We start from the raw sequence: 14,701 nt of genomic DNA, 5'->3' as shown, positions 1-14,701 counted from the left end.
TGATACTGTGATAGTCTGTTTGTATCCCTAGCAGTTAGTTCATAGTGTGGCACATAGGAGGTGTTATAAAAAATATATTAAGTGAGTAGTAGTGTTATTTGTTCAGTCGTGTCTGACTGTTTGTGACCCCATAGACTGTAGCCCGCCAGGCTCCTCTGTTCATGGAATTCTCCAGATAAGAATACTGGAGTGGGTAACCATTACCTCTTCCAGGGGATCTTCCTGACCCAGAGACTGAACCTGGGTCTCCTGTATTGCAGGTGGATTCTTTACCATCTGAGCCACCTGGGAAGCCCATTATATGAGAAAGTGACTCAATCATACAGTATTATATAGGATTATGGGGAAGTCCTACCTGGACAAGAATTCTGAGGTGACCAGAGTGGAGCTGATATCTGTCAGGGTCACTGAAATGACAAAAAGCAGCAAGGATCCCTTGGTCTTGCCTTAAGTCCCCAGCAAGAGTAGGGCTCCTGGCTGCAATATAGGTTGCTGGGGTGTGTCAGTGGAGACATGACCTTGTTGGATGCTACAAGTTAATGCTCATTAAGTTCACGGCAATTCCAGGGGAAATCCTCTCTTCTCATGGTGCCATTGCTGGACCTTTTCTTTAGGTCAAGAAAACAGTTAGCTATTAGGTTTTCAGTAAACTTTAAATAGCTGCTGCTGCTAAGTCGCTTCAGTCATGTCCGACTTTGTGCGACCCCAGAGACAGCAGCCCACCAGGCTCCCCCGTCCCTGGGATACTCCAGGCAAGAACACTGGAGTGGGTTGCCATTTCCTTCTCCAATGCATGAAAGTGAAAAGTGAAAGTGAAGTCACTCAGTCGTGTCCGACTCTTTGCGACCTCAAGGACTGCAGCCTACCAGGCTCCTCCGTCCATGAATTTTAAATTCATTTCAAGGAATATACATATGAACATATAAAAGATGTACAAAATAAAAGTAAAATGAACCTATATCTACTGTGCAGCTAGGTTAAGAAATTGTTTTTACATATTGCACTTATTATTTTATTCAAAATACCACCAATTTTCCATTGTAATATCTTTGAAACTTCCTGTGTATGCCTTCCAAATTCCTTTCTCATCTCCAGGGAAAATTTAGGTTTGTAGTTTCCTTTTATAATTTATCATATATGTATATATCAGAAATAATATACAATTTAGTTTTGAATATTTAAAAAAATGTATATAAGTGGAATCCTATTGCACACATTTTTTTATGACTTGACTTTTGTTTTTTTTACTTAACATTTTTGGAGCCTTTGTCCATGTTGGTAAATGCAGCTGTGGTTTACTCATTTGCAATGTTGGATGGTATTCCACTTTATGACCAAATCACAATATATTTATACATTCTTTTTTCTTCTTAATAATAGTTTGATGGTATATAAATTCATATATTTCTCATCCTTTTAGTTTCAGTTTTGTTGTTTATTCGCTAAGTATGTCTGACATTTTTGTAACCCCACGGCCTGTAGCCCACTAGGCTCCTACATCCATAGGATTTCCCAGGAAAGAATACTGGAGTGGGTTGCCACTTCCTTCTCCAGGGGATATCCCTGACCCAGGGATTGAACTCCAGTCTCCTGCATCAGTAGCAGATTCTCTACCACTGGGCCACATGGGAAGCCCATAGATAGCTTATAGCTAGATTATTTAAAAATTCAGTTTTATGAATGTTTTTAATGGGTAAGTTAATTAATTAACATTTATTATAATTACTGATAAATGTGGATTTATTTATGTTACCTTATTTTGCATTTGTTACTTCCCCAATTTTCATTCCTTTTTTCCTCTTTCTTTTTTCTTGTGTACTGAGGGCTACCATCCCCCATGCCCCACTAGTTTGGAGATATATATCTTAGTCCTACCCTTCTAGTGGTTACCCTAGAAACCTTGATAAGCATCCTTAATCTAAAAAAAATAAAAGCTAATCAGTATATTTACTCTCCTGTTCAAGGTCCATAGACTTAATCCCAATCACTTCCTGTCTGACTTACTGTGGCAGATACATCCCAGTGACCCATATTCCTGTATAATCCTCTCAGAGTATGAGTGGGACTTGTGATTTGTTTCTAATCCAAAAAACACAGCAAAGATGATGTCATGTCACTCCTATGAGTATGTTTCGTAACGTAGGACTCTGTCCTAGCAGACTGAAGAGAAAGAGCTTCCTGCCAGTCTTGAAGAGGCAAAGAAACATATGTGTTCACATCTACAGATAGGGCAGTGTGGCAGGGCGTGGTGGGAAACCTCTAAATGCTGAAAGACAGCAGAACAATGGGATCTCAGTTCTACAGCTTTGAGGAGGTAAATTCTGTTGACAACCCGAAGGAGCCCAGAAGCTCATTATCCCCAGTCAAGCATCTGATGGGGCCGCATTTCCTGATTCCTAGACTGCAGTCTTGTGAGACCTTGATCTAGAACCCAGTTATTATGTGCTGGGATGCCTGACCCATGGAAACGGTGAGATCATGAATGGGTGTTAAGATGATATGTTTGTGGTAATTTGTTATTCAGTAATAAAAAATTAGTACATATATATACATATGTATAATTTTTCTAATGTCTTATCTACATTTGCTGGTAAAGCTACTTGAACCTGGTATTTTCTATGTGTGACAGTTTTAAATTACAGATTTAGTTATTATAAAAGTGATAGGAATCAGGTCTAATGAGATGGATGAAACTGGAATCTATTATACAGAGTGAAGTAAGTCAGAAAGAGAAACACCAATACAGTATATTAATGCATATATACGAAATTTAGAAAGACAGTAATGACGACCCTACGTGCAAGACAGCAAAAGAGACACAGATGTAAAGAACAGACTTTTGGACTCTGTGGGAGAAGGTGAGGGTGGAATGATTTGAGAGAATAGCATAGAAACATGTACATTACCGTATGTAAAATAAATGATTAGTACAAGTTCAATGCATGAAGCAGGGCACTCAAAGCTGGTGCTCTAGGACAACCCAGAGGGATTGGATGGGGAGGGAGGTGGGAGGGGGGTCAGGAAGGGGGGACACAGGTACGCCCGTGGCTGCTTCATGTCGATGTATGGCAAAAACCATCACAATATTATAAAGTAATTAGCCTCCAATTAAAATAAATAAATCAATTTTTTAAAGAGTGATAGGACTACTCAGATTTCCTATTTCTTCCTGAGTCAGTTTTAGTAGTTGTATGGAAATTTAGTAGGAGTTACTGGAAATTTATTTCCTGTAAACTTTAAAATATATTGGCACAAAGTTTTTCAGTATACTCTTTTTATCTTTTTATATGGGTAGGATGTGTAGACAACTGCTTCTTGGCAGGAAAGCTATGACAAACCTAGACAGTGTGTTGAAAAGCAGAGATATCACTCTGACGAGAAGAGTGATAGAGTCAAGAGTCAAGGCTATGGTTTTGCCAATGGCCATGTACATTTGTGAGAGCTGGACCGTCTCACTAGCGTTATCTCACACGCCAGTAAAGTAATGCTCAAAATTCTCCAAGCCAGGCTTCAGCAGTACGTGAACCGTGAACTTCCAGATGTTCAAGCTGGTTTTAGAGAAGGCAGAGGAACCAAAGATCAAATTGCCAACATCCGCTGCATCATGGAAAAAGCAAGAGAGTTCCAGAAAAACATCTATTTCTGCTTTATTGACTATGCCAAAGCCTTTGACTGTGTGGATCACAATAAACTGTGGACAATTCTTCAAGAATGGGAATACCAGACCACCTGACCTGCCTCTTGAGAAACCTATATGCAGGTCAGGAAGCAACAGTTAGAAGTGGACATGGAACAACAGACTGGGTCCAAATAGGAAAAGGAGTACATCAAGGCTGTATATTGTCACCCTACTTAATTAACTTCTATGCAGAGTACATCATGAGAAACACTGGGCTGGAAGAAGCACAAGCTGGAATCAAGATTGCCAGGAGAAATACCAATAACGTCAGATATGCAGATGACACCACCCTTATGGCAGAAAGTGAAGAGGAACTAAAAAGCCTCTTGATGAAAGTGAAAGAGGAGAGTGAAAAAGTTGGCTTAAAGCTCAACATTCAGAAAACGAAGATCATGGCATCTGGTCCCATCACTTCATGGCAAATAGATGGGGAAACAGTGGAAACGGTGTCAAACTTTATTTTGGGGGGCTCCAAAATCACTGCAGATGGTGATTGCAGCCATGAAATTAAAAGACTCTTGCTCCTTGGAAGGAAAGTTATGACCAACCTAGATAGCATATTCAAAACAAGAGACATTACTTTGCCAACAAAGGTCCGTCTAGTCAAGGCTATGGTTTTTCCTGTGGTCATGTATGGAAGTGAGAGTTAGACTGTGAAGAAAGCTGAGCGCCGAAAATTGATGCTTTTGAACTGTGGTGTTGGAGAAGACTCTTGAGAGTCCCTTGGCCTGCAAGGAGATCCAACCAGTCCATTCTGAAGGTGATCAGTCCTGGGTGTTCTTTGGAAGGAATGATGCTAAAGCTGAAACTCCAATACTTTGGCCACCTCATGCGAAGAGTTGACTCATTGGAAAAGACTGATACTGGGAGGGATTGGGGGCAGGAGGAGAAGGGGACGACAGAGGATGAGATGGCTGGATGGCATCACCAACTCGATGGACATGAGTTTGAGTGAACTCTGGGAGTTGGTGATGGACAGGGAGGCCTGGCGTGCTGCAGTTCATGGGGTCACAGAGTCAGACACGACAGAGTGACTGAACTGAACTGATGTATGGATGTGAGAGCTGGACTGTGAAGAAAGCCGAGTGCCAAAGAATTGAGGCTTTTGAACTGTGGTGTTGGAGAAGACTCTTGAGAGTCCCTTGGCCTGCAAGGAGATCCAACCAGTCCATTCTGAAGGTGATCAGTCCTGGGTGTTCATTGGAAGGAATGATGCTAAAGCTGAAACTCCAATACTTTGGCCACCTGATGTGAAGAGTTGACTCACTGGAATAGACCCTGATGCTGGGAGGGATTGGGGGCAGGAGGAGAAGGGGACGACAGAGGATGAGATGACTGGATGGCATCACCAACTTGATGGACATGAGTCTGAGTGAACTCCAGGAGTTGGTGATGGACAGGGAGGCCTGGCATCAGTGATTCATGGGGTCGCAAAGAGTTGGACACGACTGAGCGACTTAACTGAACTGGACCGTAAAGAAGGCAGGATGCCAAAGAATTGATGTCTTTGAAATGCGGTGCTGGGAAGACTTATGAAAGTCCCTTGGACAGTAAGGGGATCAAACCAGTCAATCTTAAAAGAAATCAACCCTGAATACTCATTGGAAGGACTGATGCTGAAGCTGAGGTATAGTATTTTGGTCATCTGATGTGAACAGCTGACTCATTGGAAAAGACCCTGATGCTGGGAAAGATTGAGGGCAGAAGGGGGCGTCAGAGGATGAGATGGCTGTGTGGCATCACTGATGCAATGGACATGAACTTAGACAAACTCTGGGAGATGGTGAGGGACAGGCAGGCCTGCCATGCTGCAGTCCATGGGGTCGCAAAAAACCAGACATGACTGGGTGACTGAACAGCAACAACAACATGTGGTAATGTATTCATTCTTTATATTGGTTATTTGGTCCTTGTCTCTTTTTTCTTAATTAGTCTCACCGGAGGATTATCAATTTAATTTTTCTTTCTAAAGAACCAGTTTTTAGTTGTATCATCTATACTGAATATGATTTTTATTAAATTGATTTCTGCTCTTTTATTATTAAACTCTAATTCTTGTTTTTGGATTTTCTTTGTTATTGCTTTTCTAAATTTTTGAGATAGATTTTCCTTTGAAAGTGAAAGAAAGTGAAAGTGAACTCACTCAGTTGTGTCTGACTCTTTGCAACCCTGTGGACTGTCCCAGGCTCCTTTGTCCATGGGATTTCCCAGGCAAGAATACTGGACTGGGTTGCCATTTCCTTCTCCAGGGGATCTTCCTGACCCAGGGATTGAACCTGGGTCTCCTGCATTGCAGGCAGACACTTTACCATCTGAGCTACCTGGGAAGCTCAGATTTTCCTTGAGCTTTTTTCTCTTTTTGGTGGTTATATATGCATATAAACCTATTAAATCTCCCTCTGGCGTTTTAGCAGTACCCAACAAGTTCTGGTGTTAAGCATTTTATTATCATGCAGTTCAAAATATTATCACGTTTCCATTGTAATTATTTTCTTTAACTCACGGGTGTTTTAGAAATGTATTTCTTTAATTTCCATTCATATGGGGACTTTTCAGTTATATTTTTTATTATTAATTCCTGGCTTAATTTAATTGTGGTTAGAAACATACTCAGCATAATTTGGTTTTCTTTTTAAAATTGAGTTATAATTTACATACAATAAATTGTACAGACTTTCAGTGTAGTTTGATCAGTCTGGGCAAAAGTATACCCCCGTAAGACTAGGAATGCAATTAAGATACAGAACATTTCCACCATCTCAATTTAATCTTCATATTCTTTTCCAGTCAATCCACCTCCATCCCTCTCCCTCTCTGCTCAAGGCAACTGCTGTTTCAGTATCTATCATCAACACCTAATTTTGTCTGTTCTACAAATTTATATAAACAATGTCACCTATTGCACGTTCTTCTGCATCTGTTTTTTTCACACAGCATGTCTGTTTTGAGATTCATCCAGGCTATTATGTCTTTCTTCCTTTTGTTTTGCCGAATAATATTTCATTGTATGAATATGCCACAGTTTTTCTATCCATTTTCCACTGATGAAAATTTAGGTTATTTCCAGTCTTTAGCACAGAAAATGAATAGAAAAATGAAAATTCTTTTGCACGTGTTTTCGTAAATCTACTACGTGTTTCTACTTTTGAGTATCTAACCGTGAATGGAGTTCCTGGAACCAGGAAATGACCACTCAAATGAGTCCAGTCAGTTTTTCTCTTGTGATGAGAAATTTTAAGATCTACTCTCTTAGCAACTTTCCAATATGCAATACAATAACTACAGGCACCATGCTGTATATTACATCCTTATGACTTATTTATTTTATAACTAGAAGTTTGGGCCCCTTGATTCCTTCACTCATTTTGCCCATCCTAATGTTGAATTTTGAGAGTTTTTGCACAGCTTTTGTCAGATATGTGGTTTGCAAATATTTTCTCCCAGCTTGACACGTCTTTCAGCCTCTTAATGAGTCTTTCACATAGCAAAAGTTTTAATTTTGATGAAGTCCAGTTTGTCAACTTTTTTTTATTCTGAAGCCTGCTTTGATGTCATGTCTGAGAACTCTTCTCCTAATCCAAGGTCCTGAAGATCTTCTCCTATGTTTTCCCATAAGAGTTTTATATCTTACATCTAAGTCCACAATGCATTTAAAATTGATTTGTATATGAAGTATGAGGTTTAGTTTGAGGTTCTCTTTTGTTTGTATGTGTGTGGCCTATGGATGTCCAATTAAGCACCATGTGTTAAAAAGATCATCCTTTCTCCGTTTGACATATTTGTTAAAAGTCAGTTGGGCATACATGCATGGGTCAATTTCTGGGTTCCCTATTGTGTTCCATTGATCTGTGCATCTATCCCTCCACTAATACCACCCTTTCTTGATTACTGTAGAAATATAGTAAACCTTACATTGGCTAAAGTAATTACTTCCATTTTATTCTTTTTAAAAAAATTGATTTAGCAATTCTAGGTCATTTGCCTTTCATTTTAAACTTAAGAATATATGAAATAAAAAATAATATTTCACTTTAATCCCTGAAGGATATTTTTCTGGGTACAGATTCTAGACTTGCAGCTCTTTCTTTCAGCACTTAGTAGATATCTTCCTATTGTCTTCTGGCTGCCATCTTTCTATCAAGAGATCCTTCAAAGATAATCTTCCTCTTCTTTCTGGCTCCTTTTAAAGATTTTATCCTTGGTTTTGCTTTTCTTTTTAAATCAGTTTTACTATGTGGCTTTAAATCTTTCACTGGTTTTTGAAAAATCTCAGTCATCTGAGATTTCAAATATTGCTGCTCCTCTGTTCTCTTTTCTCAGGGATTCTACTTGCGTGTGTGGTTGACTTTCTCATTGTATTCCTTATTTCTCTTACACTCCTATGTGTATCTCACCCTTTTTGTCTCTTTATGATTTCTTCTGATTAATTTTTTTGACCTTTGTTTCTTTTAGCTAATTCTTCTTTTACCTTTATCAGTCAGTTGTAAAACTCATACATTAAATTCTTAATTTGGGTTATTTTACTTTTCATTTCTACAATTTTTATTTTAAAATTTAAAAATTTTTTTTGTTCTTTTTTTTGAAGTCCTAAATCTTATCTTTACCTTATTGAACAATAAAAGCATTCTTGCCTTTCCCTTGACTTACTGGAAACTGTGTTCTCTACCACATTGTACTTATACTGTTAATATTCTGAATATAAAGCACATCAAACATATATTTAGTATTTTATTTATTTAGTTTTTGCTCATCATTCTAAAATTTTCAGGTCTTTTGCAATCATCACTTGACCTGTCATTGTAAAAGGAGGTCAGGAGGTCTGGAGAAAGAACCCCGACTCAACAAACCGCCAACTTTATTCTCTTCTGACACAAACTCTGAAAAATAAATTTAGCGTGGAATCCGGGAATGGTGCAGCCATGGTGGAAAATCCGTGAACTGTAAATTCAGCATATAAGAAAAAGCTCCTCCCTATCAAGGAAAACTTATCTAACTTGGGGGACCCAAGGGAAAGTGATTAACAGAGCATAGTAAAAGTATGCAGTTGGGGGCTAGTGATGAAACACAGGTTCTGAGTGGACCCGGATTTCTAGATGAAGACTCTAAGGGCTGGAAAAGCTGTGGAAGACAGGGTCCTGCAATGAGTTATTTTCTTAAAGCATTCATTCATTCATTCATTCACATGACAAATGTTTTTGAACACCAAGTATCCCAGGCGCTGAATGCTGTGCCTGGCCATTGGTGAACAAGTTGGAACTTTACATTTCAGGCATAGTTTCTGGACTAGAGTGGGGAGGAGGAGGGTGCCAGGCTGGGGAGGCCCTGCAGGGGAGCAGCCTGGGAGGGAGGAGCTGGGTCTGCAACCTGGTGATGAGCTGCCATCTGATTTCCGCCACCACCTGGCCCCCTCTGGGGGCTGGGACCATGGAGGTGTTGCCTGCTGGGCAGAGCACTGACAAAGGGCCCTCACCCTGGCCTTCAGAGTTTGGTGTAGGTCTTGGGTTGGGGTAAGAGGGTGGCGCAAGGAAGCTCACCACTTCTTCTCTCTGTGACACGAACCAGACTGTGACTGTGAAGCCAACGACTGTCTTTTCATTCCTGAACTCCCAAAGCCTGGCGCACACTAGCGGTGCCATATGTGTTAATGGCTGAGGGATGTTACCCCGAGGATTGTCTGCGTTCTCTACCTCCAGGTACTTGCCTTATTCCCACTTAAAGATGAGGCCAAAAGAAGTTAACCAACTTGCCCATGGCCCCAAGCCCTGCATTTCCTGCAGGCAAATTCAATGCTCTATCTTGTCCATTAATTTTCTGTCATAATTCCAGTTCTTAATTGGGTTGACCTTTCCCTGAATTCTTACAACACTTAGCCTGAATTAATCATTTTATCATCGCAATAATAACAGCATCCACTTAAAAACCCGTGTACTGTCTGCCAAGCACTGTGTTAAGTGCTTTCATCCTTCCACTCGGTTCATCTTTACAGCGTCCCTTTGCGAGAGATTTTTATTCTTCTCGTGCTACAGAAGAGGAAATCGGGCACAGGGGCTAAGCAGTGAGTGCTGGAGCCACACTCTGAGCCCCAGATGCCCGGTTCAGAAGCTGGCCCTCAGAACCACCACATTGTACTGCTTCTACTGCCCCTTTATTAGGCTCAGTTCCTCACTGCGAGGCAGGCCCCATCAGGTACAGGGAGCACAGCTTAGGTGTGTGTTTGTTTGTGTGTCTTTGATTTTCTTTTCGATCCTTTGCCTGCCCCTGATGGCCTGTCATAACGCCTTTGTATGGTTGACGTTCCACGAAGACTTGTTGACTTGGAATTTTCGCCATAGCATTGTCAGGCCACAGGCTGCCACTAGGTGGTGCTACATTCCAGAGAGTGGACGGCAGGGCGGCAGAGGCCAGTTCAGCTTACAAGAGGCAAGCTTCCTGGAACTCATGGCAGTGGGAAAGTTCAGAAGTGGAAAGGCTGGGGCAGGTGAGGAGGGCGACTCCAAACCTTCGGAGAAGAGCGGGGAGGAGAGAAAATTCATCACCCTATCTTGTGTTTGATGCTACCCACCAGAAAGGAGGTAGTCAGAAGAAGGGGATGACCAGAGAGTGGGGGAAACAAGTCAGGACCACATGTTATCAGAAAAGCGATGTATAGCACTCTTAATAGAGTGGGCCTGCCACCTCCCACCCCCTCTGCCTCCCCACCCACCCTCCACCCACAGGACCACGGAATGCAAAAGGCCCAATCAACCTGTGAATTCCAGCACCATCCCAGGTGGCGCTAGTGGTAAAGAACCCGCCTGCCAATGCAGGAGACATAAAAAATGCAGGTTCGATCCCTGGGTTGGGAAGATCTCCTGGAGGAGGGCATGGCAACCCATTCCAGTATTCCTGCCAGGAGAATCCCATGGACAGAGGAGCTTGGCAGACTAGAGCCCATGGGGTTGCACAGAGTCGGACACAACTGAAGCGACAGCATTGTACCCACAGATGTGTGAATCCTTGTCTTTTCAGCTGGGCTTTCAGGATACTGTTGAGTGTCAGGTCCCAGGAGAGAAATGTGCAGTGGTTGATCCTAGATCCTGGCTGTCTGGCCCCTGCTGCCCTTCTCAGCTCCTCTCCTGCACCCCTCCAGAGCAAACTCTCCACTCTGTCCCAGTCATGTTTTGGTGGAGAAACAGTCAGTGCCCAGGGTTGGGATGGCGAAGCTCAGATGTGGGCAGATCCCTGAGGGCTGCCCTGGCAGGGAGGGCTTCCTGGAGGAGGAATGTCCTAGAGGGCAGGTGAGTTCTGATTCTGTGATGCTGAGTGCCAGGCCCTGATGCTTGGATGGTTCAGTTTAGCGGGAAGAACCAAGGACTTCCAGAGACCTGAGCATGACCACGGATGAGCTGTGGGTGATGACTGCATCTCTCCTGCCTCCTCTTCTGTTGGTGACCATGCAGTGTACTGTCCACACCAGGACAGTCTTCCGAGTAAAAGGGAGTATTATTGACAATTTCCCTGGGACAACAGGGGAAACTGGGGCAGCTCCCTGGGTGGAGCAGGACCTGTGATCATCCAGCTATCTGAAGATGAGTTTCCCTCTGAGGGAAGCACGAGGCTGGAACAGAAACGAGGCCAGATGCTCTGGTTCTCTCACTGTGAGATGCATAGAAGCTTTGGGTGGAGCTCACTCACTGATCCCTGGATCCAGTCAATCAATCCATCTAATCATCAATCCCTAGATTATACAGATCCGATAACTCTATGTGGGCCCCAGTCCTTGGAGAGTAACACATGGACTCCTGCCCTCAGAGGAGAGGTAAGGCTCCCTCTGCCTGGCCGGGGCGCTCTGATGCATGGAGCCTTGCCCCCCATTCTCTGATCCTGTGCTAGCTCTGCCCTTTCCACATGCTCTCCCTCGGGCTCTTGGCACATGGAATGGACTCCCCTCAGGATTTCTAGAGGGGACTTGGGAAAGTCTCCTGTTCTGCCTGGCCCTACCTTGCTCCACCTTCCTCTCCCCACCCCAGCTTCGCCATCCTAACAACCTCATGACAAATTATCCCACGGCTAAGTTAAATTGGCTGCAGCATCAAATGCTGTGGGTTGGAGGGTAAGGAAAGTACATAGCTCATTAATTCAAATCCAGCCCCGCCCCCAGGCCTCATCCTTCCTCCCGTCACTTATTTCTGGAGAAGGGACGTGGCCAGAGAACCGCTGCCTCTTTCCTTCAAGGATCTTCTTAGGTGAGGGAGAAACCTGAGGTCAGAAGACAGTGTGGGTTGGACACTCAAGAATCAGGACAGGGCGTGAAACCTGCAGTCCTCGCACGGCCTGGGATCCACCAGCAGAGGGCGCCAAGTCAGAGTGCTGCCCGTTCAGTTCAGGCCCAGTCCTGCAGGACTCCTGGGGGCTGTCTCCTCCCCAGGACTCTCTGTGGAAGGAGAGGCAGATCTCTTTCTAGAGACCCTTTTTGGATCCAGGGAGGGAACAGCCCTACCAAGAACCAGGGTCTCACCCCGTGAACCCCAGAAGCTTCAGTCACCCTCTGGTGCGCTGGTGTGGAAGTAAGGGGAGTTCCTTTGGAAGCTGATGTGACCTTGCCTTGACCTGATGGTGGGGACTCTGGTTTCAGTCAAACTGCAGGGTTGGCATCACCAAGGAGAGGAGATTCAGGGAGCCCTGCTCACACTCAAGAAAGGAAACTGGTTGGTTCAGGAGATAATGTCCTCCATTCAGGGGCTCACCTGTGGCCAGTGACAGGAGGGGCCTGGGGGAACCGCCCTTTCAGAGGGTCATGAAGAATTCATCAGGCTTTTGTGTCTCCCTGCCCATGAACCCCGAGTGCAGACAATGGCGGGGCTGGGGGCTTTTGTCTCCCTCCCTGCAGAGGCAGTGTCAAATGTTGGCCACATGTGGGTGGGGAGCCTGCCTCTCTTGGGAGTGGGGCAGTCCCATAACTTGAGGAGGGTCACCAAATTCAGGGTTAATTAGCTGGAAATTAAATTTTGCATTAGACTGGTCCAGGAACAATTGGGGTGGGCCCCTAAAGTCAGGAGAGACCGCTGGGAAGAGGGATGGTGCAACTGTGGGCGCTTCCTGGAACCTCGCATGGGAGAGAAAACAGAGAAGAGCCCATAGGAACTCACCGTCAGGATCAGACAGACAACCAACGAATCGTCTAATAGCAAAAACGGTAATTGTACAATATGTTGAATACTTTCCTAATGACGAGGGGATAAGCCAACCACTTGCCCTAAGATGGACACAAAAGGCACATACAGGAACATCAATAAGGCCCATCATTCTGCAAATTGTTTCTAGTACCTCCTATACGCCCCTTACTGTGTTGTGTCTAATAGCAATTCATGTACTGTTTGAAATTCCACCATTAGAAATTCATTTCATTGTGATTTTATGACTGTTCAATTTACTGAGCATTTATTAAGCATTAACCAAACTCACCTTTTATGACTGGGACTATTTCAGAGGTGAGGATACATGAGTGAACAAAAGGCAAAATGCCTGCTTTTATGGTTCCTGCAGTCCAGTGAGGGAGACAAAAATAAATAGATGTGTATTGGTGGCTCAGATGATGAAGAATCTGCCTGCAACGCAGGAGACCTGGGTTTGATCCCTGGGTCGGGAAGATGCCCTGGAGAAGGGAATGGCTACCCACTCCAGTGTTCTTGCCTAGAGAATTCCATGGACAGAGGAACCTGGCTGGCTACAGTTCATGGGGTTGCAAAGAGTCTGACAGCTGAGCGACTTTCATTTTCCCTTTTTTTTCATGTCAAATGACAAAGTCCTATGAAGGAAACCAAGATGGGTAAGTGGATAAGGCATGATGAGGATGTTCTTTTAGACACAGTGGTCAGGACAGGCCCCTCTAAGGAGGGGCAGATGCCATCGAAAAGCTGGGATGGAGTCAGCCACGTGGCTATCGGGGGAAAGGGCACTGGGGGCAGAGGGGAGGTCCCAGGTAGGACTGTGCTTGGTGTCTGTGAATATCAAGCAGGCCAACTTCCTGCACTCTTTGCAGGAACAAAGCCGCAAGGAAGAGGTTGAGGTCTGAGCATGCAGTGCCTTCGGGGTCATTGGAAGGAAGGACTTGGCTTTAACTCTGAATGAGAAGGACCATCGGGATTTTGAGTGAGGAAGGACATGATGTGACTCCCGCTTTACCAGGACACTGGCTGCTCTGTGGAGGGTGTGCTAGGAGAAGGGGCGCAGATGGGGGTGGGCCGGCCAACTGGAAGCTTCTGCAATGGTCCAGAGGTGAGCTGTGCCCACAGACCTCCTTGGAAATGTCACTGCCTGTGTGTGTCTGTGTATCTCTGTGTGTGTATGTGTGCCTGTGTGTGTGTCTCTGTGTGTATGTGTGTCTCTGTGTGTGTGTCTGTGTCTCTGTGTGTGTGTATCTCTGTATGTGTGCCTGTGAGTGTGTCTCTATCTCAGTGTCTGTGTATGTGTGTGTGCCTGTGTGTATCTGTGTGTATGTGTGTCAGTGTATCTGTGTGTGTGTTTCTGTGTACCTCTGTATGTGAGTGTGTGCACGTGTATCCAGGGGTTCCTCGTCAGGGGCCCTTCTCAGCGATCTTCCGTGGAGATGCAGCCACCTGGCTGCCCCCCAACCTGCCCTGGACTGGAGGCGGTGACGCCCGTTGAGAGAGAAAGCCACAGAGCCAGCCGGGGAGTCCAGGTTTATCCTCTGGCTCTGACTCACTGGCTGTTTCTAGCCGTTGGCTCGGAGCCTCAGTTTGCTCATCTGTAAAATCAGCACATGGACAGAATGAGGCCAGGTGTGGGGGAGGTGAGAGAGAGCCCCGTGCTCTCCTGGTGCCCATGGCTCCTGCAGGAGGGACAAGGAGACAGATGACCACGGGAGGAGGGTGTTATGTGAAGTCAGCTGGGAGCTGTGGGGAGGGCATCAGACCGCCTCTGCCTGCAGCAGGGAGAGGAGGCTTCCTGGGGTGGGAACTGTCCCAGTGAGACAAGGACAGGGAGGAGTTCGCTGGACAGAGGAGCAGAGAACGGTGGGTG

This window comes from Bos javanicus, chromosome 24 (assembly GCF_032452875.1).
Source record: "Bos javanicus breed banteng chromosome 24, ARS-OSU_banteng_1.0, whole genome shotgun sequence".
In the NCBI taxonomy this organism is placed as follows: domain Eukaryota; kingdom Metazoa; phylum Chordata; class Mammalia; order Artiodactyla; family Bovidae; genus Bos; species Bos javanicus.
Note: the sequence above shows the minus strand (reverse complement) of the source record.